The following is a 12412-nucleotide window of genomic DNA, read 5'->3' as shown; positions in this document are numbered from 1 at the left end:
TTGTTTGTTTTTAAAGCAACAACCAACCACCAAGAATAGAAAACCCTTCCCCACCACAGAGCCATTAGGCAACCAGTCTTTCCATTTGTTTGCTTTCCGACCACGTCTGTGCCATGCCACTGATGAAATGAATGTTTTCTGGAGCGGCTGTTCGTTACAGAGCTCCCTGTGTTTGGATTCTCAAATTTGGGGAGGAATCTTCTTATGCAGCTGTAAATATGTTATCCATGTAGATAAAGTACTTACAGGTCTGGGCACATGGTCACTGAGCACTTAAAAAAACTGGAGGAAAGAAGAAAGGCTGCTCTCTTTGATAGCTTTCATCTTGAACCCAAAGAACTTGGATGTGCTACAACAATGCTTTTAACACTGGGAAAAGACATCTTAAGACAGTCCTGAGTCTCTTGCAGCTGGCCTAGGGAAGCCAGGGGAGATAAAAAAAAAGCAGCACAGTTTGTCCTAGGACTCATGCCCTACCTGGAAGTGGGTTGAGGCACTTTAGGAGAGCCTCACGGAGGGGAGCCACAAATAGCAGCATCTCAGCCCCACGCTCGTTTGTTCAGGTTGTTTTGGGGTTGGTTTTGGAAAATTACACAGAACTACGTACACTTCCTTTTGATTATTTACGTAATCCTTCTATTTCACCAGGGGATTTTGAGGAAGACAAATCCCAAATTAGGTTTATGATCTGCAAGCAGATCCTAATACCTTTTAAGGTGACAGATTAAAAGTTTCATGCAGAAGAAAACTTGCACATCCACATCAGACAGGAAGATTGCTTAATTCTGCTCTGAGTTTTTTGTTTTGGATTTGCCTGCTACCCTCTGTGAAGACAGCATTTCATCTTGTGGATTTTTAATTGGATTTGGTGCGACAATAAGATATTTGTTGCCAGAAACGCAGCTGCTGTGTCACAAATAAAGGCGTTTTATAGCATTATGTAGATATTATTTTAGCTGTGTAATTTGGAGTGCGCAAGACACCAGAATTCTGAGAATAAAAATGTATCTCTCTATACATATACCAGGAGGTTTTAATAGCACTACAGCTGCTTCATGATGATGTCAATATTTCTATTTTTTAATCAATCTTTTATCCCCTTCAATTTTCTACTAAAGACAGATGAGAGCTGTCAACTGTTAATAATCTTTACTGAAAATTAAGGGGTTTATTCTTCATACAAACACGTACCCCATACTGAACACTTCTTGAAAAGTTGGAGAACTTGGCTCTGCTCTCTGTATTGAGTCTGTTATACAATATTACACTCTCTTTCTCCCTTGATAGGTGGGAAAAGATAAATATAAAACAGGTATCTGAGAGCAAAACCTACAGCATGTTGACACACCCAAATCAAACAGAGCAACTGCTGACCGCATGCTGGCATTAGTGATTAAGTTATTTCAAGAAATGACCTAATAGAGTAAAAACCCGCCTTCTGATCACTTTGGACTGCCAGGATAGCATAGCATTAACCCAGGCTTGAAATGGATTAACCTTTACTTAAGGTATAATGAGGGCACTCTAGCACCGGCAAGCAACAGGATATTTATCCTTTGCACGTCTTGTATTCCTGGTAGGATAAAATAACACTGCAATTTTGTTTCCTGTTAATTTGTTTTCCCCATGCTCCTATACTCACAAATGCAGACGTTACCAAATAGCAAATCTAAGTCACTTGATTTTATTAAGCCTGTAAAAAGGAGATAACAATCCTGGCACTAGCACACCACACTATAAATAGCGGGGCTGACCCTCACTGTAGTTCTAACAGTAGGAAAATATAGACTTTGTAAAACCAAGAAGTGCCCTGAGCTCTCCAGGTTCCCCAAAGTAAGTGGAAAAGATCACAGACCTGGCAGGAGATACAAGGTACCCTGCAAAATCCTACGTCAACTCACAGCCGAGAAAACCTCTTCGTCCTTTTTCCTCCGTCCTCTCTGCTTCCGCTAACAAACCCCCAAAGAAGCACAAATCCACATCCCAGACAAAATATTCAGTTGGGAGTAACCAAGTAAAATCCTTAAGTACGACCTTTATAAACAAATGATGCCAGAGGGGATGGAGGCAGGAAAGAAGAAGCTTCAAAATGGGGCCTTTTATTGACAGCACACTACTCCTACTGACCTCAGCACGTTAACGGGAACGTTTTGAAAAGATGCCACCCATAGTTCTTGGAAATGCCCTCAGAAAACTATTAATTCACCCAAGTTCATGCCATTTGCATAATGGAACCATTCCACTCCTGCTGCATCACCAGCCTTGCATTAGGCTCCCTGGACCATGAAGAAGGTCATATTAACCAGCCAGATGTATTTGTCAAAAACTCCTCTGGCCAATGAGGACAGAAGACCTTTCTTTCCGAAGGGCCTGTTACTTTGGAAAAAATGATACACCACTGGCTGTGAACGAGAGAGACATCAAACCGACCTAATCGACAGGAGACACTGAGCAGCACACAGCCCGCAGGACAACCTCTCAGAGCTGCCAGAAGCAGAGATGCCATATGTGCTGCTTGGCCCAGAAATTGAGCCTGTGCCTCCTGGACGGATGGCTGAACTCACAGCGTGAGCCTTTCTCCTGATGCCTGCTCTGCTCAGCAGCAAGCACCTATGGTGTGGGCACAGGAGAGAGGGATGAGGTGACCTACAGGTCTGGGGTGACCAGGGGACATCTTGCCCAAGAGCAGGTGGGACAGCAGCATAGCAGGGAGGAGATGAAGGATGTTCCCAAAGGACAAGGGAGAGCAGGGTACAGCAGCAGAAGGGGGACAGCAGACCCAATGCTAACAAGCCGGAGTTTTCAAGAGTCTCCTTTGAGCAAGTCTGTCCTGACCAACCATCTCCTTTCTGGTAGAAAAATGCTGCCTGGTCCAAGCATACGTTTGATCATTTTATTCACAGATCTTTCCTGATTGGGAAGCAGAGGAAGGCCAAGCAGTGTTTACTACAACTTCAGTCTGTGCTTCTACCTATCACAACAGCTCTAAGTCAAACCCTCGACCAATTTTCCTGAAAGTGTTTCCACTGTTGAAAACCCCACACCCGGCTTCTGCTACACAACTGGTAACTCAAAACTCACGTCCTCTCCAGGGTGCTTCTTGGGAGCTCCCACAGTCCATCATTAATGTTTTCATATTAGACTATTGGATTCAGGCTCTGGTTAATCAGAGCAAAATCACTGAGGCATCCAATCCCACCTGCTACAACAACTCAGAAGAGGAGAGATGGAAGAAATCAAGGTACCTAGAGAACTGTTCTCCCCTGAAAAAAACACTTGGCACCTTGCAGGATCATTTTCTAATCAGGAAGGGCTGAGAACACAAATCCAAGCCCCTTGCACATCGTCTCCAGCCTCCACAGCTCCATCTCAGGACATCCAGGATGTGCGAAGAAGAGAGCAAGCACAGAGCTGTCGCTTGGCAGGAAGGAAGGATGGAGGTTTGACACCCTTGGTAAATTTTAGAGCCTATTTCTACCTATCCAGGTAGCTCTAGACTTTAAAGAGAAAAGGATAACAAGGGATGAAACAGGATCCCGACACAGATGTGCTACAAGATCTCAAGAAATTTGCTTTATTACCCCATGGCATACTTTCCAGCCTGTAAAATGGAGCAACAGGACAAGGATGTGGAGTAGAGAGCATAATCATAACACTTCACATCATCAAACATTTGAACTGTAGTGGTGGTGAAGATTCAAATACTTTGATAGGAAAAAGAAAACCGCAACAAAACACACAAAAAACCAACACTCCCCCAAAGCAGACAAGTTCATAATTTCTGATCTAACATATTCTTCCAACATTTCACATGTACTTTTTTTAATGATTTCTCACTTCAGTGAGAATATAAATATGTGAGTATGCTACAAGCAGTGAAAACTGAAACCAATCTTTCCAGCTCTCTTCCCTATTAGAGGGTTTCACATTTCTTGGGATACTACAGTAACCTATTTGATCAATTCTTGCTTTCTCTTATGCCGATTGCCCAGCAAAAGAGCAAGTCTGTGCCAGTTAGACAGTGGTGGGTATCACGACTAGACTTCACTTCTGTAAGAATGGGTCTGAAGGTGCCAGTCTCTTTACAGGCAGGTCTCCTGCACATCTGTGTTGTATCATGTAGCTTGTTCTTACTATCAAATAAGGCTGGATCTATGCTATCAAATTCATCTAGACTTAAGTCACACAATGGAAATACCATTCTTATTTTTTAAACCATGTGTGTAGTATAATTATACAGTAGCTCTAGAATAAATTTACTATGGACTCATTACTTAGTGCATATTTAAGTTAGGGAGCAAACACCACATATAATTCTCTCGGAGAGAAAAGCACATCTTTTTCTGCATGACAGAATGATGCTACTTACATCACGCTGCTGGGTCTCTGATTCGGATTTAAAACGTAAAGCTACATACATGTTCAGCAGGACAGGGAACACCAACCCTTCCTCCCAAAACAGCTATGTCACTTCACAGAAAGGCTGATAATTTTCATTTATACACCCAAACACTCCCCTAATGCCCAGCAAGTAGGAAGGCAGTTCACTATTGCAGTAAAAAGGGTAAAATTGCAGAGTTTATAAAGTTTCCATTTACATTCCAAGGGAATTTGGCTCTTGAGTGAAAGCCTCCGGGTAAGGCAGATACTGAAACATATTTCTGCCTTTCAAAGTTCCCATTTTCTCAGCATGACACATTTTGTCATTTAACTTGCTCCTGAAATGAAGCATACAAATGGCATTTTTCAAGAATTAGAAAGTAAAAGAGAAAGGAGAGATAGGCTTTCTGTGCCAGACCTGTTCCAAAGTAAACACGTACAGCTCAATAAAGCGAGTACCTTCAGAAATGCCAGCTATCACCACCGTGCGTAGTGCTGGAGCTCTTCTGGGTGAGAAGCTAGAGCGGACTTAGTAACGCTGCTTGACTCCTTACAGACAACACAGCAAAGCAACTTGCAAAACTGGGCACTAAAAACCACCAGTGACAAGGATTGTATTTAAAAAATGAAGTGCTATCTAGGAAAGCAGCATGGATATAGCAAGGCTTCAAGTATGAGTGCCAGCCCTGCTGTCTCCAAATTGTTTGGATTCTCTTAAAGAGAGACAGGAGAGAGATATATATATATACGAGAAAAAAAACCAACCCACCATACACAAATAACCACATGATTCACACCAAAAGGCAGTGGGCAGGGACCGATAAATGAAATAAGCAACCAAAGGCTCAGCAGGATGAGGTGGTGTGACATACCAGCAAGAGTGAGGGGAGGAGCAGCAGCCACCCAGGCACCCTGGGCAACTTCTGAAACATGCAACTGTACGTGGTATGAGCTGACACGCAAACAGAAAGCAAAGATAAAAATGTTGTACAACAGCTGATAGCTCCAATGATGAAACAGAACGAGAAAGCGGTCATACTGCGGTATAAGCCCAGAGGGAAAATGACTTTCTGCGCTACAGTTTCTGCTAGCACAAATTTGGCAACTGCACTGTGCATATTTTCACCATTCAATTGTTTATACCAAACCTCCTCCTGGAGAGGTTCCCTGCCTTCTTTTTCTATAACCCAATTTAAATCCACTTCTGAAGCTTTTGAGCAACCTCCAGAAACAAACAAAACACTACAGGATCCTGAAGTCTCCAAGCAGCAAGCAGATAAGAAAACCCTGCTACTCCAATCTACATAAATTATGGGCCAATATTTTTCAACTCGTGGAGCCTGATCTTAATACTTGTGTTATTACTAAATAAAGACTTCCATGTTCAGAACGGAGCCTTGTCCAAAGTTCACTTATGTCAAAGAAAAAAAAAAAAAAAAGCCTTCAGCTCAATAGGTTTTGACCTAATATTCCTATTCTTGGCCTCTGGATGATGCTAGCTGCACTACTGCTGTTACTGAAGTTCACAGTTATCAGATCAGCGTGTTTGCCAAGTGCTGCTCTGGGGTATGTTTCAGAAAGAAAAATAAATATTATGTCCCTACATAATTAATGTTTTCAGTAGTATCACCATTCACAAGCCCCTATTTTATTTAACATGCTACCTGAAGGAAGTAATATTCCTTGCCAAATACAACAAATCAGATACTTCACACACAGATTCTTCTTCAATGTTATTGCCAAGACCAGATCTTTCTGACACCCTCCAGTTTTTACAGTCCTCATCTGAGAAGGGAAAATGAAATAACAAGACTACAACAAGCTGTCACTGACACTTTAGCATTTCATTTACCTCATTTATATACTTCATTTCTTTTGTTATTCATTCCACAATGTGCGTTATGTTCTAAGAAGTTTTGCTACTTTAAAGTTACAGAATGAATTACATTTCTTCTATTTAAAGTAGCACTAAGAAACCAAGTAAAATTAGCCCTGTTGGAACAGGCTTTGCTATTTAAAAGCAAAAGATGTTCAAATGTTTTAGCCATTTTAAGTCATTCTTGGTTTCCCCATGGAGCGTCTGGGTGAGTTGCCCCTTATAGTCACAGCTAAAAGCAAAGAGCACTCCATGGCTCACCCAGCCCCAGCTTGTAAACCAAAAAAGAGCGGATGCTTCCAGTGCCCTGCCCCCATGACCGTGAGAAAACCTCGAGGAGACATTCACAGACATGCAGGACTTGGGGATGCAAATGCTGCACGGATCCTGCAGCCTCAGCGGCTGCTGTGTTTCTGGGACTGATGACACCAGGGAAACCCCGGGGACTGCGAGGCCCAGAGAGCAGCTCAGGGTGTCAGTGGCTGGCTCCAACATGCCCCCTACACTCCAGGAGAGCTTTTCACCCAGTGCACACAAGAAAGAGGTGCTTTCAAAGCCAAGGAAGTTACTTTCCTGTCTTGGGGTAGACTCCTAAACCTACAAATACCTGAGTTCTGAGTGGACTAGGCAAAAAAACCCTCCGAAAAACACCAACCACCTCCTCCCCAGCAAAGGCTACGGTTGTATGCACACTGTAAGTTGGCATTAGCCAGTACTGTTTCTGAAAGAAGCCGTCCCACTTTCCACCAAACCATCTGTTTGTTTCTTTCCCGCTGCCACTCGGTGCTTTGTGCCAGCACAAGAAGCTGCGCAACCCAGATTGAGGAACTGCACCAGGCTAAAACAATTTCTTTTAAACTAGTTTTGGTGAGGCTAGTTTCACCTGCGTTGTTTGAAAAGGGCCACCCCTCCCCATGCTGAGCTTCCATTCCTTCCCGTGGAGTTTGTCCAAAAGCCAGAAGTAAGCGACAGGCCCTCATCTTTTAATTTGGCTCACAGAAATTAATCTCACAAATCATTCCAACATACCCGCAGTAATGATAAGGAAATATTTCCTAATATGGAATAAAAACTGAATATTGGAGTTGTGCTGCACTCCAGGATTTCCTGCTATTCAACGAAGCCGAGCAGCAGAAGTCTCCCATGTACAGCGGCCGTGATTCTGTTCTTGCTGCTTTCAATGAGCAGCAAGCATGGCTGACAAACACAAATTCATTTCCCTGATGGGAAAAGATACAGGCTGGGTGAAATGTGTGTATATACAAAACTACATATGTATATGGGTGTATATATATAAACTATGTATATCTACACCTATATGAAGTATATGCACTTTGTTTTCTTCCTTTTAGAGTTAATCTTTTGTCCACTTCAAGTAGGAAAGAAACTTTTGATTGAAACAGCATAACCTTTGCTTTCACTAACAATGGGAGACTGGTAACCTAAAGTTTAGAAACACAAACCCACTAAAATAAGATCACTTCCATCTCGGCTCCACTTGCCTCAGCCTTTGGCGATACAATTACATTCTTTATGCTCTACTATCAATAGCTCTGTCCCAAAGTTAGGAGTACATTTTGAGACATCCAGTACTTGGAACACTCCCTCTGTGTTGAATGACTTGCAATGACATACCAAAACCTCCATGAGCTCAGTCCTTTCAAATAACTCATTTTAGTTTCTTTGCAGAAGGGCTTTTTAAGACAATCCAATCATTTGCGTTTTAGCAGTACCCACTCAAATTGCTTTACTGTGCATGCATGTGTGGCTGCAAGATAGGACTCCCCTACCCACCCCATTAATCTCATGTAAAGAGAGAGGAGAAAATAGGAAGGTTGTACTTCTGCTCCATCAGCAAGGACGGAGGGCTAGAGCTAGGAACAGGAAGGGAACAGAGGTGCTGGTGTATCCACACACTGCTCTGTCTTCCAAGGAGTGCTCCAAATGGGAGGTCAGCTCAGGAGAATACCCTGGGCAACTACATGAAGCACAAGACACGACAAAGGAACTAGACTTGCAGTCCCATGCAGCCATTCCTCTCTTCCAGGGTTACCGCAGCATCTGGATTGATGCATTTTAATTTACTGACAACAAGATAAATCAAGCTTACTGACAACAAGCTTTTCAAGCTTGTTGAAAAGCTAACAATGCTGTGCAGTGAAATGGCATTTCATAGGTTGCTTTAGCTTACTTGTATCTTTCCTTTCTCCTGGCTCTCCCCAGGTTTCACAGTGCTGTAAATCTGTCCTCTTAGAAGTGTCTAAAACCAGGAAGCTCTTCTCTCTACTGAAGTAATTGCATTCCTGTGCACTTAAGCATTTTCTCAGCTTTTAGCAGGCACTTGCATCCAGGCATATTCAAGAAAACATTGTTTTAAAATCTGCTAAATCAACTGGCATAAAAAAGGCCATGCTAAATATTGTGCTGCAATGATCATGAAATAATTGCAAACAGAGCAAGGTCAATGACCAAAAACCTGCTTCCTCTTTAGTTATTGGTTTTCTGCATAAAATTATACTCGGGTCTAATGAAAGATATGTCCCACTCCAAAACATGTACAACTGTCTAAAAGTAAAATTCAGCCACATTGGATTTCTCTACATCTGGCTCTTCCATGGCCAAGAGACACAACTTAGGACAGAAGTAAAGAATAAGAGGAGGAGCTTCTAACATGGCACCTGCAAAAGTTTCCTAGAAATTGTAATACATTTTCAGCTTTGATCCAAGAAACTCTACTCTTGAATTTTAGGGATGCTGTAAAGCCTTTCTATTTTCTAAGGAGCCTAGGGAGGCAGGAGCAGAGGAGGGCTCTGCCTTTGGGAACTAGGAGGGACTTTTGCATTGGAGAATGCTGGAGGAAAAGAGGGCACTAAGTTTGTTTTTCTTTTTACTGATGTCTGTTCAAATCCCTGACTCTTGCTAGGCTCTTTTTAGATCACATCAATCAAATTAACTATAGTAATTACACATGATAAGTCTGTGCCAGCAAAGGAGCTGACCGCTAAATGAGATGCAGAACATCGATGACCGGCTATGGCCTGTACAATGCCTGTAGTCAGGGTTAATGAGCACAACAGATCCCTCTGGCCTTGAAAAGCTGCAAATGCAGGTAGTGCATCTTGTTAGTATATGCAATACTGGAGAGCAGATGTTTGCCCATTCAAATCCCACTACAACAGTTCATTTCTTTAACTACGATTTCTGGAGGAGACAGCTGTTGGCACATAAAGCAGACTACCTTGATGAGGCCCAGGATACACAAAGATGAAAAGATGTGTGCGGTCTCTCAATGTAAGAAAGGAATACATGGTACCATCTTCCTAGTGCCTGAAGCTGGAAAGCAGTTTTGGAACGGTGGGGATGGAGTAGTGCCATACTCTTACCACCATCAGGAGCTCTGGCCATCGGTACCAAAGGTGGAGAAATAAATATTATTTCATGAAGGAACCATGATGGCAACACCTGATCCCTACAGTGGTAACAAGGACAACTGAAAAGAGAAAAACATTACCATTCTGCCTTATTATCAGACTGTTTTAGGGGAGAACAGTCAATACAACTGTGTTTTTGCATTTCAACATTTATATCACTTTGATAACAAAAATACACTGCAAGTGGGTAGCTGGGGTTTATCCTTCTGAGATTTAGAGGTTTAGGTATAGAGAAAAACAACTCTTTCAGCGGCAAACTCATAGAGCCTCATCTTCATGAAATCTGAGAGTCTTCCTGCAGCCTATTGCTTAACGTCGCAACTGCTCATCTCCTCTAGGGCTAAAGAGTGACCAGAGGAGTGCTTTGTTATGGATATGTATATATACACGATCCTTCTACACAATCACATATCCACCCTTCCAGGAAGATAAGAGAAAGGCAAAAAGAAAAAGGAAATAAAAAGATATGCACCTAGGTGAAAGATAATGAGGTTTGTGATGGGCATTAGTTCCCTATGGAAGATCATTCTCCAGTCTTGGCCTGGGAAAGCTCACTCAAAATGGGTGGTGTTTTCCTCTAAATTAATCTCAGAGATTTGATTCAATTATCTGGTTTCCTAGTTAAAGGCAAAAGCAGGGTGTGGACAAAAGCTATATCCAGCTGCAAAAGAAAGTGAGAGGGAAAAGGAACAGAGGATATCTGCTTAAGTTTCTAAAAGATACTAAGGCTGTACGTAGCTGCTATGCTACAGTTAAACATGCAAGGATGGGCAAATTTCCAGATTAAAAAAATAATAATCATCTTAAAAAGCCCAGTTTCATACACTTTCAAGATGAAATCAATTATGGCAAGAGTAAGAGAACAAGACGACAACCTCTCTAGGAGCAAACCTCTTCCACCAAGAAAGCCTTCAGAATAGTCTTGCAGCATGTCCTGAGGGCTAAGCACACTCTTGACTGAGAAATAGAGCAAGACTTGTCAGTAAGAAAGACTCTTCATGGAACACAGGTCACCTCATACAAAGGTATAGGCTTTACAGGAAAGCAGAAGGCAAAGCAACACTTGTGTTCCTGCAGAATGGCTCTTGCTGTTCCTCTGTTCCTTTTCCAAGGTGTAAGTCTCTATTGCCCTGTAAGGTGACTAGGTGTCATTATGCCTCCATTTCTTTATCTGTCAAGCGGAGACGAAGACAAGTGGTGTTACCTGCAGGAAATTCAAACGGAAATACCCGTTTAGTGCAAACAATGTGTAAAGATGGAGACTGGTGGAGTGGCAAATAAAGAACTCTTTCAGGCAGCGATCTGAATTGCTTGACAAGTTGGATACAACCAGCTATTTCCCATAAATAGTAACCAGAGAAAAACCCAAATAAGGCGTAGGAAGAATTAGATCATTTCCACTTTTGAAATATTATTTAACGTTAACATTTCCTTATGGGGATGGGCCCCATGCACAAGGCCCTTACACAGAAAGGATAGACATTGCTGCCAAGTTCTGTTTCAAGGAGTGTCAATGCAGGTCTATGAATTGCTTCTTAGAGAGAGGGGTCCCTCCCTCTCACTTTGCTGATCCCTCCAGTCCTGGCCATGCACTCTTACAGTTTTCCCAATAATGCAGCCACAGACAAGTTAAGTGAACTCAGCAGCCTGACAAACCTAAGCTACCAACCACTCCCATCCCCCTGTAAAAAGGAGACCATTCTTCCATAAAATCAGCAGGTTGGTTTGTCCCACCCTTGAGCTACACAACTGCTGAATTCCGTGAAAGAAGAGTAATGAAACATGGAGAGGCACAGAGGACAAGGGAGACAACAGCACTGTCCTTTTTGCAGCCACACAAATTTGGGCTACATCCAAGTAGGATTTGGATACACTTGTAGTGATGGGAGGAGAGGACTGTCCCTTTTCACAGCAACCAGTAATTCAGATTGGGTACAACATAAAACCCAGAGCCTAACCGTGACAACTGTTACAGAAATCCTCTCATCAATGGGTCTTCTTGCACCAACTTTTGCTGGCTCCATTGGAAGTTGGCTGACGGAGAGGGCAGCTTTGCAAAGCTCTCAAAAGACAGGCTGTGACTACTTTCTCACATCCCTTTTACTTCAAGCTGCAACACTAGGGAACACAATTCCTTTGATATTGATGAAAATGGTTATGGTGAGGCTGACCGTGATGAACAGCTGAACACCGATCCCGTACATGGTGCATCATACACTGCGCTCTTTGTAAATATAGCTAGGGTCATTCATAAAGACCAGAAAGGGTTTGTACTATGTGCTGCTTCTGCTTGTTTTGGAAGCCATTCCAAGTGCTCCTCCTGGAGCACTGCTTGGTTCCCGAATGTCGAACAAAGCCCAACGCAGACAAGCAAGCACAAACCGCAATGCTGATATGGAGCAGAAGTCCACACTATGCAGCAGACACAGACATAATTTGTGCTTGAATTTGAATAGTTTTATGCTCACCCAAAGAATGCCAAGAGCAAAGACTTAGAGCAAAGCCTGATACCTGATCTACCATAACACATCAGGAACATCCACCTTAAGGCCCACTCTAATTTCTCACTCATTCCGTAATGCGTCTTCTCTCATTCTACTCAACGAGTCTACCAGAAAAGTTACCAGTGAAGGTATCCCTAACACAGCCTCTAATGGTGACTTCAGGTGGACAAATCTTTCTGCAAAATAAAACCACATTAAATTACTGGTATTTGCCAATGATG

General features: G+C 42.5%; 1 protein-coding gene across 1 annotated transcript in view; it reads right to left on the bottom strand.

The window, feature by feature from the left end:
- STK38L (serine/threonine kinase 38 like) overlaps positions 1–12412 on the bottom strand; it is a 52089-nt gene that overhangs the window by 23606 nt on the left and 16071 nt on the right. The window lies entirely within an intron of this gene.

The sequence above is a fragment of the Mycteria americana genome, chromosome 1 (genome assembly GCF_035582795.1).
Source record: "Mycteria americana isolate JAX WOST 10 ecotype Jacksonville Zoo and Gardens chromosome 1, USCA_MyAme_1.0, whole genome shotgun sequence".
Lineage (NCBI taxonomy): Eukaryota > Metazoa > Chordata > Aves > Ciconiiformes > Ciconiidae > Mycteria > Mycteria americana.
This window is presented reverse-complemented; position numbering and strand designations above follow the sequence as displayed.